The 24,842-nt window shown below is 34.9% G+C and overlaps 1 pseudogene; it reads left to right on the top strand.

Moving 5' to 3' along the window:
* Nucleotides 1-4,115: 4,115 nt before the first annotated feature.
* Nucleotides 4,116-24,842, top strand: part of LOC116134258 — a 52,149-nt pseudogene continuing 31,422 nt past the window's right edge.

Here is a 24,842-nt window from a genome sequence, read left to right as displayed (position 1 = left end):
ATCCAATAACATAATAACTTCATATTTTTCTAAACGTAATCAATAATTAAATATTTTAAGATAGTATTTCAATTAATAAATAATAAATATAGTATGGTAAATTGATAAACATAACATATTGTATAATCAAGTGATGTATAACATTACAAATTTAATAATATAATAGCTTAGTTAAATATAGTATGGTAAATTGATGAACATAATATATTGTATAATTAAGTGATATATAACATGACAAATTTAATAATATAATAGCTTAATTAAATATAATATGACAAATTTATGAATATAACATATTGTATAATCAAATGATGTAAAGCATAACAAATTTAATAACATTGTAGCTTAATTAAACCTAAATTAATCACACATTTGTATTGATCATATATTATGATAAACCCTCATACCACTATGAATTTATAGGTGTTGATACAAAATATATATGTAGATAGTAATGATAATATATATATTATAACCTATAATTTTGATAATTTAATAACATATTTAACCTATGAGTAATATATGTATGATAATAATTTTATATATAGACAGTTACACATTATATATATGACAAATTAATCACACATATGTATTGATCATATATTATAATAGACTTTTATTCAACTATGAATTTATGGGTGTTGATACAAAATATATATGCAAACATTTAAAATATTTATGATAATTTATGTAATGATAATATATATATGATAACCTATAATTTTGGTAATGTCATAACATATTTAACCTATGATTAATATATGTATGATAATAATTTTGTATATACACAATTACATATTATATATAACAAATTAATCACACATATGTATTGATCATATATTATAATAGACCCTTATTCCACTATGAATTTATGGATGTTAATACAAAATATATATATAAACATTTAAGGGTGCGTTTGGCTAAGTATTTTTATTCATATTTTGGACCGGATTCTACATATAGCGTTTGTTTTATTATTTACATAATACTATCCTGATAATTAAATCCTAACAAATTTTTTTTTTTACCATTACAGTTTGCTTTTTCACTTTTCTTCACTGCTTCACCATTTCACTTTCTCATTCTCAGTATCCTACACCAGCTTCGTGCTTCACTTCTCAGTTTGCATTACTGTTTTCAGTGCTTCACTTTCTCAGTATCCGTCACCACCATTTCAGTTTTTGATCATCCATTACCAGGTTTAGTGCTTCACTTCCCAGTTTGAATTACCACCATTTCACTTTCTAGTATCTAGTGGTAGCTTCAGTGCTTCACTTCTCACCGTGAACCCGTAAATCCCTCTGTCACAAACCCACTGTGAACCCACCTCAGATCCCTAACTGTGAACCCGGAAATAGATCTGTTTCAAACAAACCCACCGTGACCCGATCTGTCACACACAAACCCACCATGACTCGATCTGTCACACACAAACCCACAGGGACCTGATCTGTCGCAACCCAACCCACCGTGACCCGATCTTTCGCAACCCAACCCATCGTGACCTGATCTTTCGCAAACCAATCCACCGTCACCAGATCTTTTGCAACCCAACCCACCGTCACCCTATCTATCGTAAACCAACCCACCGTGACCGGATCTATCCAAAACCAACCCACCGTGACCCGATCTATCGCAAACCAATCCACCGTCACCCTATCTATCGCAAACCAACCCACCGTGACCCGATCTATCCAAAACCAACCCACCGTGACGCGATCCTTCACAACCGAACCCACCGTCACCCAATCTTTCGCAACCCAACCCACCGTGACCCGATCTTTCACAAACCCACACCCCCATCTGGATCAAACCCACCTCAGATGTTGTTTTGCATTTTTTATTTGTTTGGCAGGAATTGATTGTGAATGGGTTTATGTTTGATTTGTGTAGAAGGGGATGCTGTTTTGTGTTAATGGATTGTGAATGGGTTTTTGTTTGATCTGTGTAGAAGAGGATGTTGTTTTGCGTTAATGGATTGTTGAATGGGTTTTTGTTTTATTTGGCATTTGGCACACGCATGTGAATGGGTTTTGCCTTTATTTGGCATTTGGCACATGCATGTGAATGGGTTTTTGTTTAATTTGGCATTTGGCACACGCATGATTGTAATTGGTTGTTTGTTTTGTTTGGCACGGGAGTGATTTTTTTTTTTTATTCGTTTTTGTTTTATTTGGCATAGGCATGAATCCTTTTCAATGCGTTTTTGTTTTGTTTGGCATACAAATGAATTGTTTTAATAAGTTTTTTGTTTTGTTTGACAGGTTTTTAATCTCCTGTACACACACCCTTTAATTGTGTTTGATGTTTATCTATCTCAGAGAAGGGAAAGAGACCCGCGAAGTATCCAAATCTAGTTTGTAAGTTTCCGTTACCTATTTGTTTTCAAGTCACCGAGACGCTATTTTTTTCATTTTTTTTATTGGAAATAATTTGTGTTAATACTGTTTTTTTCTTTTAATTAATCCTTTTTAATTTGGACTTTAATAATGCGTTTTGTAATTGGTTGACTCAAATATTTTATTTGGGTTTCACTTATTGATATATTTGTTGTGTAGATTTGACATCGTTTTTTAATCATAATTAGAAATTACGCTCATATGCACAGATGTCAGCATAATTTTCTCGACGTTGCAGGATTGATTATTACTTACAACAGAGCCGAAAGTTTCGACGTTTTTCTAGACTTGGAGTTCGTCATACACCCTGTTGGTCGACATTGTCTGTATCTATATCTGTATCTGTATCTTCCCCTGCATTGACGTCTTCAAGCAGTGTCGGATCGAACGAGGTATAATTTTATATGTGTTTAGTTGATTACGTTAACATGTGAGTATTATATTTTGTAATGTCATTGGTGATTTGTATGGTGCCCCAATGTTGGTTGTCCCTCACCGTACTGTCCTTAGATGGGTGATTCTGTGGCCTGGTCCGCTGAGATGACCCACAAATTTCTGGTCCTGTTATCTGAGCGGGCCAAAACTTCACACAGTGCTGCAATAAAAACAGCTGATTACAAAGAAATGTTGGACGACATATCATCACTGGCTGGCAGGAGACTCAACGTGACCCAATTAACCTCTAAGTTCTTTCGTCTGCAAAAACTTTATCAAGCATGGCAGAAATTGCTGCAACACATGGGGTTCGGGTGGGATCAGGAGTCACAAAGTCCAACGTGTCCCATTGAGGTTTAGCAAGAATATGTCAAGGTAAATTTTCATATTTTTTAACTATTATTATTCAACGCTACTGTAAATGTACGCATTTTTTTCGGACTGCTAAATATTAATATATTATTCTTTTAACTTACCAGCAAAACCCACTGGCGCAACAATTTTACCACAAGGGACTTCCTCATAAGGAGCTTTATGAAATAATATTTGAGAAGCAAACTGCCATTGGAAGATATGCGTACACATCTACATCCCAACCGGTGGAGACCTCCAGTTATTCCAATCCCGACGCGGTTCCCATGGATGATAGCGACTTTGAACTTGATCCTGATCGTTTGACAGGGGAAAAATGGCCAAACACATCTGGCCATGGAAGAGCGAGAAATAGAAGGCATGGAAGGAGGCCGGGACATTCAATTACGGATGCCATTTTTAGCTTGACGGACGAGCTTGTGAAGAAGCGGACAATGGGATCGAGGGCTTCCAATCGCAGTGCAGATGAGAGGGAAGAAGAGAACACCACTGCTCCATCTGATCCTTTCTCCATGAGCAATTGTATTGACATCATGACGGCCATGCAAGTACCGACACAGTTTTATCTGTCGGCTGTCACGTACTTATATGAAAATCCAGGGTGGCGGGAGATATTTGTGAAACTCCCACCGGAGGAAAAGGCTAAATAGATTCATAACAAATTTTCCAATAATTAGTAGATGACACTATATTTCATAATTGTTTGGCAACAATTTTGTATGCGTCAGTGGGTAGTTGTCATTACAATTACAATTTATAACGCTACTGTATGAACTTATTTATGTGATATTGTAATGTGTAAACACTATTTTCAATTGTCATTACAATTAAATATTGACTGTTATATTTTGCTAAGTAGTACAACAACTGTTAATTGTTGATAAATGTTTTGCAAATGTGTAGGTTTAAATGGTGTCGTCTAGCCATATAGGAAGAAGACGACGTGCTACAGATGAGAGGGACGAAGAAGAAATACTGACAGATATAGCCGTTGCACTCTGCGGTGTTACCGCGTTAGAAGCAAGTGGGCGTGAACCACGACATACATCTGTATTAATTGGTCATCAGTACATGTTGGAAGTACTCAATGGTCATCCTGACAGGATCTATGACAAGTGCCGCATAGAGAAAGACTATTTTACATTGTTATGTGAATTTTTGTCCGATTAAGGCAAATTGCAACCAACCAGGAGGAGGAGTTTGGAAGAACAAGTTATGATATTTCTAACAATCGTTGGAAAAAATGAGACAATCAGAATTATGATGGAGGATTTCCAACATTCGGGTGAGACGATCTCTAGACATGTTAACGCAGTTTGTGACGCTATATCTGAGTTGAAGACAAAGTTTATTAGACCACCTGACTTCAATAATGTTCCATGGGAAATATCAGCCAACAGAAAATATTACCCTTTCTTTAAGGTACTGGTTCATTATGTTTGCTATTAGTAGATAGTTAAGTTCATTGTGTTATTAATTTGTTTAGTAGATTAATATTAGTAAAATGCCCCATTTTCATGATAGAACTGTATTGGAGCCATGGATGGCACACATGTATACGCTTCGGTTCCACATGAATTTGCCAATAGGTACCGGAATCGCAAAGGATCGATGTCACAGAATGTAATGGTTGTATGCGACTTTAACATAATGTTCACTTATGTCGTTACTGGAAGGGAAGGATCTGCGCATGATTCAAGAGTTTTAAATTCAATTATTGATGATCCTAATTCTGGATTCTCATATCCTCCACCAGGTAAAAGTATTTTCTTGACGTATTATAGCATATTACCTCCACTGTTGTGGCCCTGTAATTCAAATAAAATGTCTGATATTATTACAGGGAAATACTATTTGGTTGATGCAGGTTATCCAAATAGAGATGGGTTCCTCGCCCCTTATAGGCAAGTGGCTTACCATATTTCTGATCACCGTCGTAACCAAAGGGGGCCACTAGATTTGTTTAACTACAGACATGCTTCACTCTGCAATGTTATCAAGAGAACCTTTGGTATTTTGAAAAGACGGTTCCGTATTCTAAATGGAATGAACAATTACCCGTTGGACAAACAAGGGAAGATTGCTATGGCATGTTGTGTACTTCATAATTTTATTAGAATGTACAATATGGACAACCGTATCTTCGAACAAACTAATAATAGTACGGGTAATGAGCAAGTAAATTGTGATCGTCAAAATGGGACAGACTATGGTCGAAACAGAGAAGGACCGAGTCAACTGCAACAAGGTATTATAGACAACATGACGACTGTACGAGATAACATAACGAATGCACTGTGGGTGGCACAGTGGACCATGTCGTAGTTGTTAATGGAGTATACGTGTAATAATGATTGTAAGGGTTGATAATTAGTACTTTTGTCATATATGTATTAATGTGATGTTTTTAAACAGTTGGATTAGTACTTGAAATTAATATGGGTTTTTGTTTTTTAATATCTACGGGTGACAAAATTACCAATAAAATATTTAGTATTATTAAAATGTAATTTGATAAGTTATATATATATAATAATACATTATTTTAACAAAATGCAACAAAATATTATATCAATAAATCATTTATAAAAAAATATATTAATAAAATATTCAACACAAATATCAAGGTCAAAATACTCTACCAAACACATATCATGCAAATCCTATTCTCGTAATCATAACCATATCCAACTATCCAATACTATCCCCAAAATCCTATCCAAAATAATAAATCAAACGCACCCTAAAATATTTATGATAATTTATGTAATGATAATAAATATATGATAACCTATAATTTTGGTAATTTCATAACATATTAAACATATTTAATTTATAATTAATATATGTATGATAATAATTTTGTACACACACACGTATATATATATTTCCCTTACCAGCCAGCCCAAAATTTTAAACAAAAATCCAAAGTCCAAACCCACATTTTCCCTTACCCAACCCAAAGTCCAAATCCCCGAATGAGTTAGTCGAACGAACGAACTGACCTTTTGTTAATCGAACAAACACGAACAGTCATCCTGTGTTTGTTTGAGTTCGAACATGAACTCGAACAATCAAACATGCTAATCGAACGAATTTCGAACGGGACTATTCATTCGTGTTCGGTTCGATTGTAGGCCTACACCTAGTAAACCAAATGCTTTCGCTCAGTTACCATGTATGGCCACGTAATTGTGAGCATGATCACCTGCTGCATTGCGCGTGGCGCACTCTTCGTTGGACCGACGTGGACTGTTGATCACCACGTGATTTTTTCTCCTTGTAATGCATCGGCAAATTATATTTTTTAACTGTGATTAAAAATTGATCACGTGTTGTTAAATTAGCATAATTAATCTTTAATCAACATATTATCACCAGAAAACACTACGGACACTGAAAAAGTTGCACCGAATTTCTGTAACAGCCTACGTGTAACGCGCATCTCAATTTTTTAATAGTTTTTTTCTAGTGAACGACCGTCCATCACATTTGGACGACTGTTCACTCACATGGACGCCCGTCCATGTAAAAGGGACGGGCGTCCCCATTTAAAGGACGCTCATCCCTTATTAAAATATAATTTAAAAATTTGTAAGACCTTAGGGATGGCCGTCCATCCATTATGGATGGCTGTCCATTAATTTTGGACGGGCGCCCACAAATAATGGACGCCGTCCTTCACCCAAATATGAAAAAAAAAAAATTTCTTTGTAGACGCCCGTCCACTAATTGTGGACGGCCGTCCCTTACTTTAGGACGGGCGTCCGTAATTTTTGGACGCCCGTCCATGCATTTGGCTTTTACAAATCTAAATAAAAAAGATGGATGGACGGCCGTCCTTTTATTGTGGACGGGCGTCCGTAAGTAATGGACGCCTGTCCAAAAGTAATTCGTAAAAAAAAAAAAAAAAAATTAACACTGGACGGTCGTCCCTAACTTGTGGACGGGCGTCCATACCCATCCATTCATTATGGACGGCCGTCCATAAGGGTTGGACGGCCATCCCTTATGTAAAGGACGGTCGTCCATACTTAATAGTAATGGACGCCCGTCCATAATGTTATTAAAATTAAAAAAAAAATTATCGCGTTTTAGGTTAAAAAATTTGGGGAAGTTTCAAAAATTAAAACACCCAGGCAGCCATTACCATCTTCTTCGTCTTCCATCTGCGTTACTGCGTCTTCTTCATCTTCGCGCTGTTGTTCTTCTGGACTCCTGTTCTGCGCTTGTTCTTCCTCTTGGTAACTAAACACTTTCCTTTTTCAAATATTTTTTTCAATTTTTTTTTTTGGTTGGATGAATGTGTTGAATGGAGTTAAGTTGATGAAATAAAATCCAATCAATTTGGTGGGACCGGTTTGTGTGATTGATGAATAGAAGTGTTCTGCCATTGATAAAGATAAATGTAGTTTATTTTACAAGCTGGTTTGTGTGAACTACCGTGAAAGGAAAATTGATTTTAGGCATATTTTAGGAAAATTGGTTGTGGAATTCTGGAATTTGTGTTTTGTTCTTCATTGATCTGTTCATGATGAGATTCCCTTTTCTTTTTTCTCCTACGCACCCACACACACACACATATGCCCCTTTAAGTCCAAAGTCCAGCCAGTATCCTTTTCCCCAATGCATGAAACTTAATGGTCTTGCCCTGTGAAACTTTGGAAGAGTTGATTGAAAATGCATGAAACTTAATGGTCTTGCCCTGTGAAACTTTGGAAGAGTTGATTGAAAATGCATGAAACTTAATGATCTTGCCCTGTGAAACTTTGGAAGAGTTGATTGAAAGCAATGAACTTACTGTGCAGCCCATTCACCCATCTCCCTACGTCAGTGCATTATCATTTATCAAATAGAAAAGGCAATTAGGTTCTCTGCTCAGCTAAAACGCTTGAGGGATACTCAGAATGATGAAAGCTTTACACCTTCTTTGTTTACTTATGATGTCTTTCAGTTGTAAAACTCTCCTGATTTATTTATGATTTTTTACAATCTTGTGTAAATTGAATCCAAATTCACGCATCTCTAGTCCACATCTAACAGGAACTTTTCTTTCATAGTATCTATCAAAAGTCAAGACAGTTACTTTTTACTTTACTATTCTTGTGAGAAGTTGAAGTTTGCCTTGTTAGACCATAATGACACCTTCTGTATGAGCAGATTGTTCACTTTATAGGCTTGCACTCTGGTTTTACAAATAATATGGATAGACTTCTAACAAGTTATTGTATTAATTAACTAGAGATTAAGATTTTATTAATGAAATTGTTGTTTTGTCTATAATCTTAAGCTAGAGTCTGACGAAATATGAATAAAAGAAAGACAAACCATACAGCATTCATTTCATTTACTAGTAAGGAATAAAAGAACATGGCACATACAAAGGGCCCTTCATATGTTTACACAAGATGTGGACAGTTTTGCTTAGTGATAATTGTTAGCTTTAAACTTCTGCAGGTTGTGTTAAACTGGTGTATTGGCTGAATTACTACCAATATTGATATACATATTTGAAGAGTATTTGTTTGATTGTTCTATGTTGGTTATTGTGTTTATATGAAATTGTTATTTGTGTTGGTTGTGGAATTCTGGAATTTTTGCTGAGCATTGAAAGAGAAATTACATTTTCTAATTAAGTTGTGCCTTTTTGTTACAAATATGACAACAAATGTAGTCTAAATGCAAAACAAGTGCCTGAAGAATGAACCATTCTCTTATTGTTTGAGAAATTAGTTGGGTATTCTATTTTTTGCTTGATGATTAGCTCATTAGTTTCTGGTTTAATTTTGGACATTTGTTAACATTACCAGAGTTTTACAGTGCCATGTAGGAATTGATGATGAGCTCAAATGTATATGTTAAGGTAATTGGTCTGTGTTTTGGCCGATTATGATGACAATTTTATGTATACAGTTTTAGAAGAAAGCAGAAAATGGTGAGGGCAAAAAAATAAACCATTCCTCAGGAAGGCACATCCTCATCTGCACTTCAATTTCGAGACTGGAGACATAAAAAACAATACGAGGAAGTGTCGAAAAGAGATATTTGCCTTGAAGAAGTTTGAATTTAGGACTTCTAACAAGTTTAGGTTTAGGTGATGAAATCAATGGTTGGATTAATCATTTGAAATGGGACCGTTTGGTCAGTATGAGATATGATGGTATAGGCATTTATATATGAGTTTTTTGGTAGTTTGGAAGTTGCAGAGACAGACAGTGATGAGTTTCAGGCGTACAAATGTTTTTAAATTAAAGAATCAGAACTTTGTAGTGACACCCCAAGATTTAGCAACCTGGATAGGATTTGATGTAAGGTTTGGAAAACGTACCTAGAAACTGGGATTCCAGACAAGCTTGGATGATGTTCCGGAATAGGGCTTACCATACACATAGGTGTAAATCTACAAGTTACAGAATCCTGCTATAAGAGTATTTCACAGATACTGACTTTCACATTTAATGGTAGGAAAGAGACAAATGGAAATGTGACGTTAAGGATTTATTGTTATGGAAGCGCAGTAGCATGGAGGCAAGTTAATTCAGCAAAGTATTGATTAGAAGTTGGGAGAGATCACCGCAGAAAAGAGAGAAATATATGGGGGATGCTGGTTAGTTAATATGTGAGAAGTTGAATATTGAGATCACCCCTGATGATGCAACAAATAAGATTACATTTTCTACAACTAATGTGTTGGGGATGTGACATTTAATAGAATGGGTTTGATTAAAAGAAGTGGGCAGGACAATGGTATCTGATTAGGGATGAAATAGAGGAGATGCAAGGTTCAAGAAAGTGTCAGTATTCCAGAAGGGGTTACTGAAGGACAAGTCTATGTGCGCAAAAGAGAAGAAACGAAATGAACCTGGACCATCGAGAATGTAGAAGATATGGCTTCTCATACTTTACAGAAATAGAAAGCAGATTTGACGGATGAAAAGTTTAAGAGGAGGTTTTTACATAGTGAGAGGCAAATGCAAGAACTGCAAAGTGATTTCAACATGTTTGCATCAAGAATTGAAGAAACAGTTGACAAACATTGGGAGCCGCATGCAGAGATTTTCAGCATGATGAAGAACTTCTCAACAGCCTCTCATCCTCTAGTCAACCTCCACCCCCTGCACCATGATGAAGAATTTTTCCCTTTGTTTATAAATAGATTGATTTGAGGATGTTGTTAATAAATTGTAGTTTGTTTATAATAAATATTCTTGTTTATAAATAGATTTGTCTTTTGTTTATACATATGTCAACAACTTTTTCAATGTATTGTATATGTAATACTAGACATACCCAAAGACATAAAATTAATCTCAAAAGAAATGCATATCCAAAATGCCATGTACAACCGGAGTCTCAATGTGATGATAATATATACGAAAACATTTAATAAGTACATTAACGTCATTATCATGAATTCACTATCCACACAATCAATGAGAAAATACAAAAAATAAAACAACTTATAAGCATACAACTCAAATGCATTCGGTAGAAATTACCAAAGCATGAAAAATTTTTACCAAATACAATCTATATGCTTCAACCTGGCAAAAATATCAAACATCTCCAAAGAGACATGTTCATCATTTACAAACTCCTGTCCAGTGTAGAAAAAATACTTTGTCCTGCGAGATTTGGAACCGGACCAGTGGACATCTGTCATTGTTTAACAACCACAATTTAGCACGCGTATAGAAAACTAAGGCAATTACAAAACAAGATATATAACACATTCCTGTGTAGTAACAACATATTTGACAACACTTGAGTTTCCGCATCGGCACAGAAGTACATGAAAGAAACTGTTCTGTTGTCGCGTGTACGATGATCCTTTTCCTAAAAAGTATCATAACACATTAATAATCAAGTCGATATTATTCTAAACTTCAAATAAGTAATAATGTTTCAAAAAAATACGAAATAATGTATAAGTCATACCAATTCTTTGTTTTTGTAATTTTTTTTAACCCTACGTACAATTTCTTAATCTTCGACTGCTTTCTTCTACAGGAGACGACCTTTGCTACGAGCTGCCTATGGACTAATGATTAGGGTATTCCCCTCTTTAGGAGACTGTCCCCATCTTGACTAGTCAACCAGTTCTAGAAGAGATGTTCACTGTGTGTACCAAGCCTCCTCACTTTCCTTTTGCTCCAACTGTTTCCTCAGTCAATCATAAACTCCGTCATCATATTATAATCTTCCTCATTTGATGCAGATCCCTACTCAGCATTAAATTAGACAACTTTTCAAAACGTTGTCCTTCAATGTTGGTGCTCCACCTATTATAACTGACTTAATTTTCGTATGACATTTGTTCACATTTCCTCCAACGCCGTAAAATGTACTTTTTGAAATGTGAAACCCTTTTATGAATCAACACCATAATGGCATGTCTGCATAAAATCCACCTGAACTCAAACAAATGACAAGTACAAAGAAATCACACGACTTTCTTCAAAGTATACTCATGAGGAACACCGCGCATATTATCTCAAACCAAACATCTTCCAAACTTGAAACTCCTGCATGAATCACATTTTTCAGAAAAGATAACTCACAATAAATCTTACCCGCAATCTCATCTTGAACTCTTTAAACTTTGCAGTTGTTTATGCACTTGAAATTGTTTCTTCAATGGGTAATTAGTTATGCATGGATCCAAAATTTGAAAGATCTAAATCAGCCTCCTTTCTTTTTTCACTTTAGCTGCAATGCATTATCATATGTTCACAAATGTTTCAAAGTGGTTTTGGATTGACATATCATCAAAAAATGCATGCATACTTTCACTACGTTGGGTAGTAGACATACCTGCCCAGAAAGTATCTTTAAGAAATGCAGGCACCCATCGTACTCTTTCTTTGTACAATCCACATAACCATGCATTATCGTGAAGGTTGTGCACATCAACAAATTGGTTCCACCGCTCTTCGAACTCTTCACGCGTAAAGGAATCATACACAACATTTTGCAACTTAAACTTGATAGTTTCATATTCCTTATACCCCCTTAACTTTTCAGGCAGTTTCTTCATTATATGCCACAAACACCACCTATGTCTTGTACCAGGGAAAACAATCTCAATTGCATTTTGCATGGCCTTATCTTGATCAGTGATTATTCCATTAGGAGCGACATCCATGCATTCAAGCCAAGAACGAAATAGCCATACAAATGTCTTAATGTCCTCATGAGAAATTAACCCACAACCTAACAACGTCGAATGTCCATGATGATCAAGCCCCACAAAAGCAGCAAATGGTATGTCATACTTGTTCGTCAGATATGTTGTGTCAAGGTGATAACATCACCAAATTCTTTATATGCGGCCCTACATCTAGCATCAACCCATAACACATTCTGTAATCGACTCTCTTCATCTACATCAATCATGTACCAGAAATTTGAATTCTCCTTTTGCATTTTCTTAAAATACTCAATTGCTCTGGAAGCATCTCCAACTCCAAGTCGTAACTTTCTCACTTTTTCAATGTAGTTCCTACAATATTTTTCTAGAAACGTCAAATTCTCTACACCTCCTGCCTCAACTGAACATGACTGAAAATTTTTACACGGTCTAATCCCAACCACATCATTAACTTCAAGTCGTATTTTCACATAAGGTTGTATCGTTCAGTTAACCTTGAAATATCTTCTTTTTGTCAGACTTGTAAGATCATGGTTATGTTCAAGTACAACTGATTTAATTTCCCATTTGCATTCACCATTCAAAGCTGCACTAATCCGACTCTTACAATTTGTTTTAGCAACAGGTTGTTTTTTCAAGGTATTTCTAGATTTACATCTTTCCTTTCCAGAACAAGAACATGCCACTGTCACATATCTCATCTCTCCATCTTCGCCTTTGTTTGACGTACATATCATTGCTTCAAATCCTATTTTGTTACCATACCGTTTGTAATACTTCACCAGACTATCAACTGAATCAAACACCATTCCAATATGAGGCTCTACCTCTTCCTCTACACATCCCATATCTTCTAATTCATCATGTTCATTTTCCTGATTTAATAGTTTTATAATACATAAAATTAGAATGTACTAATACAACACATCAAAATAAATAATACTATACAATAAATTTAAAATCATTTTAACGAAGAAGTACATTTCGAGTACAATTTACCTCAACATCATTGAAATGAGGCAAACTGGACTCTTCCATATTCTGTAATTTAATGCAAATCCAATACTAGTGTTCACGAAATCTGATTCATAACTATTCTGTAATTTAATGCAAATCCAATACTAGTGTTCACGAAATCTGATTCATAACAATCACCAACAAATTTTCTCCATCAGTTTTTTTCTATTGTAACATATATTCAATCCAAAATATAATACAAAACTAAATAAATGGATAAGTTATATAAAAACTTCCACTGTAAAAAACTAAATAAATGCATAAATTATATAAAAATCGTTTATTAACCTGCACAAATCTTTATAATCTCCCTTTCCATTGTAAAAAATGGATCTCCCTTTCCACTGTAAAAAATGGCTATGGTTTGATGAAAATATTATAGCTTTCGTTCTTCACATAGTAGCTGGAAAATGAGGAAAAGGTTTGTTGCAGGAAGAAATGGCTGAGGAATGCAGACGCAACACTGAGGCGAAGAACAGACGGCAACAATGAAGCAAAAAGGGACGACGAATTTTGGCGCTGGTTTTCTTTCGCTCGAAGAATTTTAGCGCTTGTCGTTGGAGAAGCGTATTGGAGAAGCTAATGTACACAAAAAAATATTTATTAAAAAAACGCGATAATTTTTTTTTTAAATTTTAATAGCATTGTGGACGGCCGTCCATAATGGTTGGACGGTCGTCCTTTACATAAGGGAAGGCCATCCAACCCTTATAGACGGTTGTCCATAATGAATGGACAGACGTCCATTAGGTATGGACCCCCGTCCACAATGAAGGGACGACCATCCACAATTTAGGGACGGCCGTCCAGTGTTAAATTTTTTTTTTTTTTTTTACGAATTACTTTTGGACGGGCGTCCATTACTTACAGACGGCCGTCCACAATTTGTGGACGGCCGTCCATCATTTTTATTTAGATTTGTAAAAGCCAAATGCATGGACGAGCGTCCATTAATTATGGATGCCCGTCCACAGTGAAAGGACAGCCGTCCATAATTTTTGTATAGCCGTCCAAAGAGTTTCTTTTTTATTTGTAAAAGCAAAATAATGGACGGGCGCCCATTTCTTACGGACGCTCGTCTAGAAGTAAGGGACGGCCGTCCACAATTGGTGGACGGGCGTCCCCAAAGAATTTTTTTTTTTTTTCATATTTGGGTGAAGGACGAGCGTCCATTATTTGTGGGGGCTCGTCCAAAATTAATGGACGGTCGTCCATAATGGATGGACGGTCATCCCTAAGGTTTTACAAAATTTTTAATTGTATTTTAATCAGGGATGGGCGTCCTTTAAATGGGGACGTCTGTCCATGTGAGTTAACGGCCGTCCAAATGTGATGGACGACCGTTCACTAGAAAAAAATTGTAAAAAAATTGAGACGCGCGTTACACGTAGGCCGATACAGAAATTCGGTGCAACTTTTTCGATGTCCGTAGTGTTATTGATTTACAGTTTGTACCTTAAATAATTTCGCTCGCTAGGTTTCACATCACCAACTTAATACACCAACAACCATCTCTCACATATTTTCTCTCACAATCCTTACGTAACAGCTCACAATTGATCGGTTTACAACAGATCCTGCTTGTGTTCTACTAATTAATTGCGAGCTGACCAATTATGAGCTGCCACGTTAAGGTTTTGAGAGAAAGTTTATAAGAAAAGGTTGTTAATGTAGTATTACTCATAATTTTAACACATTCAAAAGCTATTAAAATTTGGCCCTCTCAAGTTTGTCATAATTACAGGTGGGTGATTGTTAGGGCCAAAAATCGTCCTTGGCCCAAATAGGAAAACGGGCCTGACAATGAAGAAGAAGCCAAGCCCAATCCTGATGCGACCCAATCTGAATGAGGCACACTTGGTACAAGATACAGCCGGCCCAAACCACCTAGGCACGAGCCTCTTAATCCCAGTCCATCTCCTAGGTCCATGGGCGAATGCAGAGCCCACAGCCCCCTCAGAATATTTTCCTATTCCTAAACAATCTCCTATTCGAGGTCACCTTCCCGTTCAGAACACTTTCCTACTCGAAATCATTTTCTTGATCGGGATTAGCTTCCTATTCGAACACTAGAAAGACAGCTTACCGCCGCCCTAATTCCTCTAGGGTTGTATCAGAATCACACTAGGACTCCTACTTTTACCAGGATTGGGAGATCAGACAGTCACTATATAAGTAGAGGCCAACCCTCTCACAAAGGACACATTACATTACACCTTCACACCCAAAGCTCTGACTTGAGAGCTTCACATCACCGCCGTAATCATAGTCCCCGACTAGACTTCCGGTAACCTCTCTACTCCCTAGCCCTCAATATACTAGCCTCTTTCAGCCTTGCTGACTTGAGCGTCAGAGTGCCTATGGCAAACACCACCTCGGTGTTTCCCGTTCTTTTCATGCGTTTGTTTCTCTACGTGTGCAGGTGCAGCGGATCGCTAGTGACCTCAATCTCACGGGATCAGACCCCCCTTCCGTAGAGGTAGATTTTTACGTCTACAGTGATAAAGAATGTCTAAATAGACACTTCCCCTCTTAAGCAAAATAAGTTATTATATATATATATATTATATATATATATATAGAGAGAGAGAGAGAGAGAGAGAGAGAATCATTTAAGAAACCCTAAATTCTTTAATATTTAAAATAAAATTTTCAAAGTAATATTTTTTATTTTGTTAGCTTTTTAATATTTTCATTTTCGATTTTGATGGTTTCTGTATTTTTTACTAAAATTTGTTTTTTTTTTTTAAATATGAAATTTATTATAAAAAAAAAAAATTTGTCTTTAAGAGGGAAAGTGTCTATTTAGACATCTTTATCATCCTCCGCCTGTATTTGTGAAAAACCTAAAGGGGTCAAATCTTAATAATTTCTTAACGCCAGTTAAAATTATGGATGTTTTTGTGACTTTCTGAAATCTGTGGGTGCATTTTATTTGAACGAGACCTGATGGATGAATTAAAAATTCCCTTAAAATAAATAAGAAAATTTGCAAGAATAATATTCATAATCACCATTATTGTATATATTACATTCATTTATTTCAACCGAAAATAAAAGACAGAATCTTGACAAAAATAGATTCTTGTCAATGTAGTTAATTTCTTCTTGCATGCTTCAACATAGATTCTTTTCTGTTGACGCTTGATTTTGGACGCCAACGACTCGCATGTGAGAAGCGCTAAGCGGACTTAGGAATCACACGTGATGGATCCATGAGATTTGAATATGGAGCTGAGATTATATATTTTACAAAAAATATAAGTAAAAGATTGGCAAGAGGGCGTTTTTATAGTGGTTCGGATGCTCAACAAGCGACTCCTACATCCACTGTTATTTTATTGATCTCTGACTATTTCTATCATTTTGCCCGTAAAGCATACAAAGATGAAGAAATACAGCGTTTACAGAGAGAGAATGAAATGAAGCTCAAATCTCAGCCCAACCTCCAGCCCCCCTTCTTCGTGAAGAGAAATGCCCATTTATTCACTCAAACACTCAATGTAATGAGTGTTTTGCAAGTTGCCTTGACACATGGAAGACTCTCGTCTATTCATTTCTTGAAAGGAGATATGGTTGGTGAGAATATCTTTGGAGATATGAGCTTCGCAGCTGGTACAAGAAGATATTAAATGAGCTGACATAGGCGTGACTTTTTAGGCATAACATTTTCTTTGCTTGAACATTTAACATGCTTAGTTCCAATACTTTGCTTCATCTCTATTCGTTCTGATAATAGTTAAACACACAATGAGTAATATCATTTTACAACAAATTCTCTGTTTGTTCTCATTTCGCTTTTTACAAAGAATTAATAACTTCTACTTCCAAACATTCTTGTCATTAGGGGTTGATTGTTTTAACAAATACTTGAAGATTAAAGCAACAGCCAATTAATTCAGGTATCATTTGTGCTTCATGTCTTTTTTGATATTTTCCAAATATTAATTCAAAATATATGTTTCCATAGGAATTAATTATAGTATTTTACCCGTAGCTTTCTACATTTTTATTTATTTATTTATTTATTGTCTCTCTTGAAACCTTTATAGGATTATATTTGATTTATCAGATTTTGGAAGGAATGGATATTAGCTTGAAACTAATATCAGATAACATTGTTTTGAATTAATGCGTGGAAATGATATGTGAAATATTAATAAAAGGGTTTGGAATTTAGATACTAGTAACAGAAGAAAAGAAATTTGTCAAATATTTTGCCATAATCCTAGAATTCAGTGTAAAATCTAAAGAATATTTATGTTTTTATCCATTTGTCTTTTAACTCTGAAATCTTAATATTTTTAAAATTATTTGTAATTCATGTTTATCTAAACGGTAAGAAGTATGTACAAGATATCTAACATTTGTTTTGATTAAAAATAAAACAGAGAAGCTGAAAACATCAGATTCCTTTTAACCTCAAGTTTAAACATTCCTTTCTTTTCTTGATTACGAAGCATACTCCATTTGATACCTTTCTTCATCTATTCTTCATTGAATTCTTTTTCTTTTTGTTATTTTTATTTGGTTTTACTTATATTTCCAAATACTGATATCTTTCAACAATAACTTGTGTCTCACTTCTTCCAAAAGAGTAACTTTGTTGCAATCAATCCATTTTTCATAAATATATTTGAAGATTGAAGCTGTAAATCCATTAGTTTAGGTACAATTCCTTTAATTTCTTTCGATCATTCATTTCTTTTTACTTTGAACGTCCATCATATTACATTTTAAAGAGTTGTATTGATCATTTGTCCTTGATCAAATTTCTTTTAATTTGTTATATGCAATTATCATGTTGTTTGCTCTAATTTCACTTCTTAAAAAGAATTTATAACATTTACTTATTTAACTATTTCTTCTTATCTTTAGCAAGTGTCTTGGCGTGTCTATCTTTTACAATATTTGAAGACCAAAGCTGCAGGCAGTTAATTCAGGTACGACATCTTTGTTATTACCTCTAGATAACACTATTGTAAAGAGTTGCATAATATGATCCTTGTTATTATTATTATTTTTTTTAATGTTATTTATAAGCTTCTCATATATAAATATATTATTTGAATTTTATTGTTTGGTTAACTTAATCTCCATATAGTATTTTGTGTCACTTCTTGTTTCGTAACTATTATGCATGTTTAAGTATTAATATTATCCATGAATAATGGTTATTTAGTTTTCAAGTTGAATGACATTTTCCCTCCTTAAGTATCATGAATGAACATTAATAACCCTGGTTTGAGACCCATTTTTTAAATTTCTAAACATTAAACGTTCAAAGGGTATATATATTGTCTCTAAATAAATCTTCTCTATATAGTTTAACCTAAAAACCCCTATTTTCTCTCACATTCGTACTCAACCAAAAATGTAAGAAAAGGACAATTATTTAAAAAAAAAAAAAAAAAAAAAAAAAAGAGACAGAGAGAAAAGTCTCATTGTCAGTAGCCAAACGCTGCCTTCACTACTTGGCCAGTCGACTCGACAGCATCTAACCAGGCAGAGTCAGAGCCTATGCCAGTGGTGTTTTACCTAACTGATTGGTTGCTATCTAGCACCACAACAAATCATCTGCACCTTTAAGTTCATCTATCTTATCAAAATTCAAATTTTTTTTTTTTTGAATTTTTTCATTGAATGTTTGTTTAGATTTTTTATATAAATGTTTAACCTTACTTGGAAACGTAAAATTGTAAGTTCAAATATGATTTATTGGATTTGAATATTTATTCATTGAAAGATTTAAGAAATTTATTAAGTTGGTAAGTGATGAGAAGGGTAAAATGGACTTTTAATTTTAAAATTATACGGAACCTTAACACACTATAGGGGTTTTTTTAATACTTTTGAAATGAAGTGGATGAGTGGGATATTAACCAGTCTCATAGGGAGTAAAAAGATACACCAATTAACGGAAATATGTCAACTAACAGCTATAAGGGGAGGTCAAGGATGATTTCTCATACCTTTGGGGTGTGAGTGACTGAAACTGAAACCTCAAATGAGGTGTAACTGACTGAAACTGAAACCTTAAATGAGGTGTGAGTGACTGAAACTGAAACCTCAAAGGAGGTGAGGAATAATAGTCCAAAAATTTGAAAGCCAGTGATTTAGGAGGGGCATTATTGTCATTGCAATGTCTTTAACGATGTTAGATGCCAAACATCATATTAACAGAGAGTGGAACATTGATAGTTTCCCTTGGGATACTAATTGTCAATTCGTCATACGTAAGGGGAGAAAATGTATTATGGCCATTATAGTACTTAATTAGTGTCGAGGTTAATTAACGATATTTTAAAAGGTTAACATTATAGAAGGAAGAAACATATATATAATAAAAAACTTTATGTTTACATAGGAACATTATAAAAGGTTCATATGGTTTCATATGGTTCATTTCCTCTTCTCTTTCTTCCTCCTTTATTCTCTTCTTTCCTTTCTCATTATTTAAAAAAAAAAAAAAAACCTCATTGTATCTTTCAACACAAAATCTTTTCTCATTAACGTCAAAATCTATCGAGTAAAAAATATTTAAGAAACCCTTTTTAGTGGAATAAATTGAAAAATGACTACAAATTAAGGATTCTTTGGCTTGTACTAATTAACTTTCTAATACTTTTGCTCAATGTTTTGAAACTTGACTTGGGGTGTCACTCAACCAAGGGGTCGGGTCTTGGGTTGATCGGTCCGACCGGTGATCCAATGAGTTTGAAATCTTACAAACACACCCTGATAAATACATATCAGTCCATGTAGGTTTGAAATCCAGCAAACAAACCCCTATGATCTTACCACACAATTAGGGTCTTAATATTTCTGACCAAATTTCGACTGATTCTGGCTGCCAAAATTCATTCAACACCACCACCTGAAGCACTAACCTCCATTGTACAAAACCCTTCAAATCTCGGTACTTGGTAGCCCTCTGTTCGCCGGTCATGACTCACGTATACTACCATGATTGGGTTGATTTTTTTGGTCAAACTCTAGCCAATTCTAGTAGCCAAAATTCATTCCAGCACCACTACGTGAACCATTGGCCTTTACTCCACAAAACCCCTCTAACCCTAGCACTTGGTAGCCCCTTGTTCATCGGCCATGATTAACATATACCATCGTGATTGGGTTGATTTTTCCAGCCAAATTCCAGCTGATTTTGGGGTCCAAAATTTAATCCTGCACTACCTCTTGAACCAACGGCCTCCACTCTATAAAACCCCTTTAACTTGACATTCGGTAGCCCCTCATTCGTTAACGATTTTAGGAACAGTTGAAAGTGGTAACTCGGCCCAGAAAGGGGCCTTATGTCCTAGTCTGACCGGTTAAACTGGTCAGGCCGATCCAAGTTTCAGAACACTGCTTTTGCTTGTAATGTTATGTTTTTGTTATGGACATAATTATGCTTATCATTGACTCACAAAACTCCCCTAATTAGATCTATATTAGGCTCTTTAGTCCTCCACATCTTTCTTCAATGGGTCTAGCCTCTCAATAGCATTTGTCATGGAAGGTTCTACCTTAACAAGCCTAATCTCCAAAGTTCTTACTATGTCACAAGACTTTCTCTTGATTGTGTTTCTTCTTCCTTGGATTTAGGGCGAACTCTCGTTCCCTATTCTCTTCGCCCACATTGCTTTCATTTGACACAATTTCTTCCTTCTCAAGTTCTTGAACGCACTCTGATACAATTGCTACAACCCTCATAAAAGCTTGTGACCTTAATGCTCAACTCAAGAGAGATTGGTTTCAGTATGCCTTAAAACACATATGCATACTTGGGAAAGTAAACACAAAAATAAAGATTAAGATAAACTTTCTTTTGTATTACTAATCTAAAAAGAATACTAATACTTGGTCCTAAATACTGAATGATAAAGTCCTTATTTATACTACTTTACTTACACAATCAATAACTAAGATATGTACAAAGTATTATTTCAATCAAACATTTATATTGGTCTAGTGACATACATTGCATGATTTTTCTACCATTCCATGGTATATTCCTTATCCCATCTCCGACCATTTCCAAAAATATGTGGTAGGTGGAAGATAAGGATGAGGATAAAATAGTTAGAATGATGCTCCAATAAGATTTAGCAAAAACACCACAACTTAAAATTTTAATTTATAACAAAATCACCCCCACCGTCCGAAGCCACTACTCACCATCGCCATCCGCCATCGGAAGTCACTGAAAGTCGCCAAAAATTGTTGGGAGTCGCCAAGAGTCACCGAGAGGCTCAGCTATGGCTGTTTCAAGTCATATTGATGGCCAAAAATGGTCATATCAAAATAGATCTAACTGAAATGGCCAGAATAGATTTGACCATTTTTTACCAGATCTACTGCGATATAATTGTTTTCGCCAACAATATGGTAAAAAACGACCATATTGGAGCCTCCCGACAACTCTTAGAGACTTTTGATGACTTTCGGTGGCAATCGACGGTGGTTGGCCAGTTGCTGGCAGTGGTGGTCTGTAATTTATTTTGAATTTAAGGGTAATTTTGTCCAAAAAATTAATCAAACATGGGTAAAATTGTAAAAGCTAGATTAGTGTAAATTGATTTTAAAACAGGGGCATTACTATTCAAAAATTATATTAATAAGAAATAAAATTGTAGCAAAAATAAGATGACCAAGTAATCTTAAAATACCTAAGAAATTAGAGGTTACCAGATTATCTCTAATATTACCAATAGTAACTACTATTGGTGTAAGATTATCGAAATCTTATATTACTTGACAACCAAACATAATAATTAAGTAATATAAGATGACATAATCTTAATAATCCTATATAACCGCCGACCAAATATCCTCTTATTATCTTGCAAGATTGTAAAATGTTTGTAAAGCAATCAGCCATGGGGACAAACACAAGGCTCAAGAATTTGTTAGAATCAAGTAATCAAATATATGGAAGAGAGAGAACAAAAATAAAAAAAAATACGCACTGGTCCAGTACATTAACATATTGCCCATGAGATATTAAATAATTATGAAATGTCCTCTGTATATATAATCACTTTTCCACACACCCAACCCTAATTACATTTTCCGCTGATTCTTTCCGCATCATCATCATCTTCTTCTTCTTTTCTCTCTTTTTCCCCACTTTCTTTTATTTTTTCTTCCCTTTCCTCTTTCCTCTTTTCACTTTCTCTTTATTTTTACGAGTAGTGTTGAGTGTTTTGTTGGCTAGTAGTGTTGGGTGTTTGATGTTGTAGTGGCGAGTGTTTGTGGTGGTTGTCGTTGGGGCTGCAATGGTGGTGTTGGTGGTGGCGGTAGCAACTAGTTGCAATGGTAAACTGAGATGGAGTTTTGGGGTTGAGAATGTGTTGGTGGTGACGTTGTCCTTCCTCTCCAATCTCTAGTCACCAAAGACGCAGTCTAGGGATTTTTCCCCCAAAAAATCCTCGTAGTCCGAGGACGAGAATTCCCTGTCATCCTTATGGGCAAGGACAATGCTGGAATCCCTGTAGAGGGTGGGGACCGTATCTCTGGTCCACCCTATGCCCATCTAGCAAAGCTGTTAGGGCTGAAGAAGAGTGGTGGAATTCATTGGAGTGGGACAATCCCAATGCAAAAAAGGCCCTACAGCCTTACATCAAATATTGGTGGTGAATGAAGCTGTGGAAGAAAGGTAATTAATTCATAATGTTGAGTGTGTTTGGTGGTTATTTATTGTTTGTGATCTGATCCATATTTTATATTCATTCCACTATCACTATTTGGTTCCGTTGACGCCACTCAGCAAAAGTTTATTAATTAAAGCTTATTGCTCGTTTATTTAATATTAAATAATGTGTTTTCCTACTATGAGTAATATTTCTTTTATATTAATGCTTTTAATTAGAATGATCAATTATCCATACAATAAGAATAATTATTTGTTCTTTTTCATTTTTAATTTCTTTTTCATAACTTTTTTATTTCTTTTTTGCTTTTTCAAAATTTCAAAGTTATTATATTCTTTTTTAGCATTTTATTTTTCAATTTTCTCATAATTTTTATCGTTATTTCAAGTTTTCAGATTTTTTTATTTTAATTTTTCAGATTTTTCTTTTCTTTTTCAATTTTTTTACATGCTTGTTCAAGTGTTTTATTTTTTCACTCTTGTTTAAAGGAAGTAAAAATGATGGTTTCAATAAAATAATAGTTTGACTTGACGTATGCCCCACAACACTGCCAGGTCATGGACAAATAAATTTCAGTGCTCGTTTCTCTTCACAAGAGTGGCGGTGAGATTAGAGTCCCGACCTTCAATTTCATCTTTTTGTTTCTGGTAAAGCTCTTCTTTTTCTTTTTATTTCAATTTAATTATGACTCTTTTATATTTATTTATCTTTAAATCTTTCAACATTGAGTGGTTTTAATCACATTCTTGTACCAACATTCTCAACCCTTTTGAATCTTTTTTGAACTGGGATTCCTTACTTTTTGCTACTTTATAATGATTAAAAAGAAAATGATGAAATGAAATAGTATTCTGGATTGTGGTTAATTTGTTTGGAAGGATTTGATTCTCCCTTGGATGATGAAATGGGTTTTGAGAAATGTTTTGGTTAAATGAATTTCTTGTTCGCTTTTGTGTAGTTAGAATTTGAATTTGATCACCATTGTTGTTAATCATGCTTCCTTTATTCTTTAGCAATTTTTGAATTTGATGCTATCAATTCATTCTCTGTTTCTTGATTCTATTGTTTGATAGAATTTACATCTTAGAAATCTGTTTTATGGTAGAAACAATGATTTTGAGTGGACCTTTTTGCCTTTAGGGTATACATAATGGAAAGTAAGTTACGATTATTGAGTGTGTGCTTTGACAGCAATGCGTTCAGTCACATGGGTTCAGATCAGGTCAGGCTTTAATGTTGTGGAAGCACCTCTATGGGAACATGTGGGCACATTGTATTGACGAGATGGAAGGTCCTATCATTTGGTGGATAGAGTCTGTCATAGATTTACTACATATATGCGGCATTTTAATTTATTATGGGGAGATTGTATCGGGTTCCTTCTTGTATGTCTGTTGGGTTCTAAGAATTGTATATTGTGTGGGCTTCAACAAGGATTTCAAGAAAATGTTGAATGAACATGCTGAATTCAAGGCATTATCTTTGAAAGACATTTACACAGCATCTGACGGAACTAAGAAGGTAGAAAAATCTGTTTTGTTTGCTTCATTTTTTTAGTTACTGTCTCTTATAATTGTCTATGTACCAAATATTTGACATGGATGTTACATATTTAGATTAGAACGTTGCATTACATTGAGAATCTTCTCATTGATTTTGAAACAGTCGTCATTCCATGTGATAGAGGTAGAACGACTGTCTGTGTTTCAAGTCAGGTGGGTTGTGCCATGAATTGTCAGTTCTGCTACCTTGGCAGGCAAGTATAATATTTTGCATAGCTTCACATTGTGTTATTCATGGTTTTGTTCTCTAATA

Source organism: Pistacia vera, unplaced genomic scaffold (genome assembly GCF_008641045.1).
Source record: "Pistacia vera cultivar Batoury unplaced genomic scaffold, PisVer_v2 Contig1002, whole genome shotgun sequence".
NCBI lineage: Eukaryota > Viridiplantae > Streptophyta > Magnoliopsida > Sapindales > Anacardiaceae > Pistacia > Pistacia vera.
Note: the sequence above shows the minus strand (reverse complement) of the source record. Positions and strands in the feature narration are given on the sequence as shown.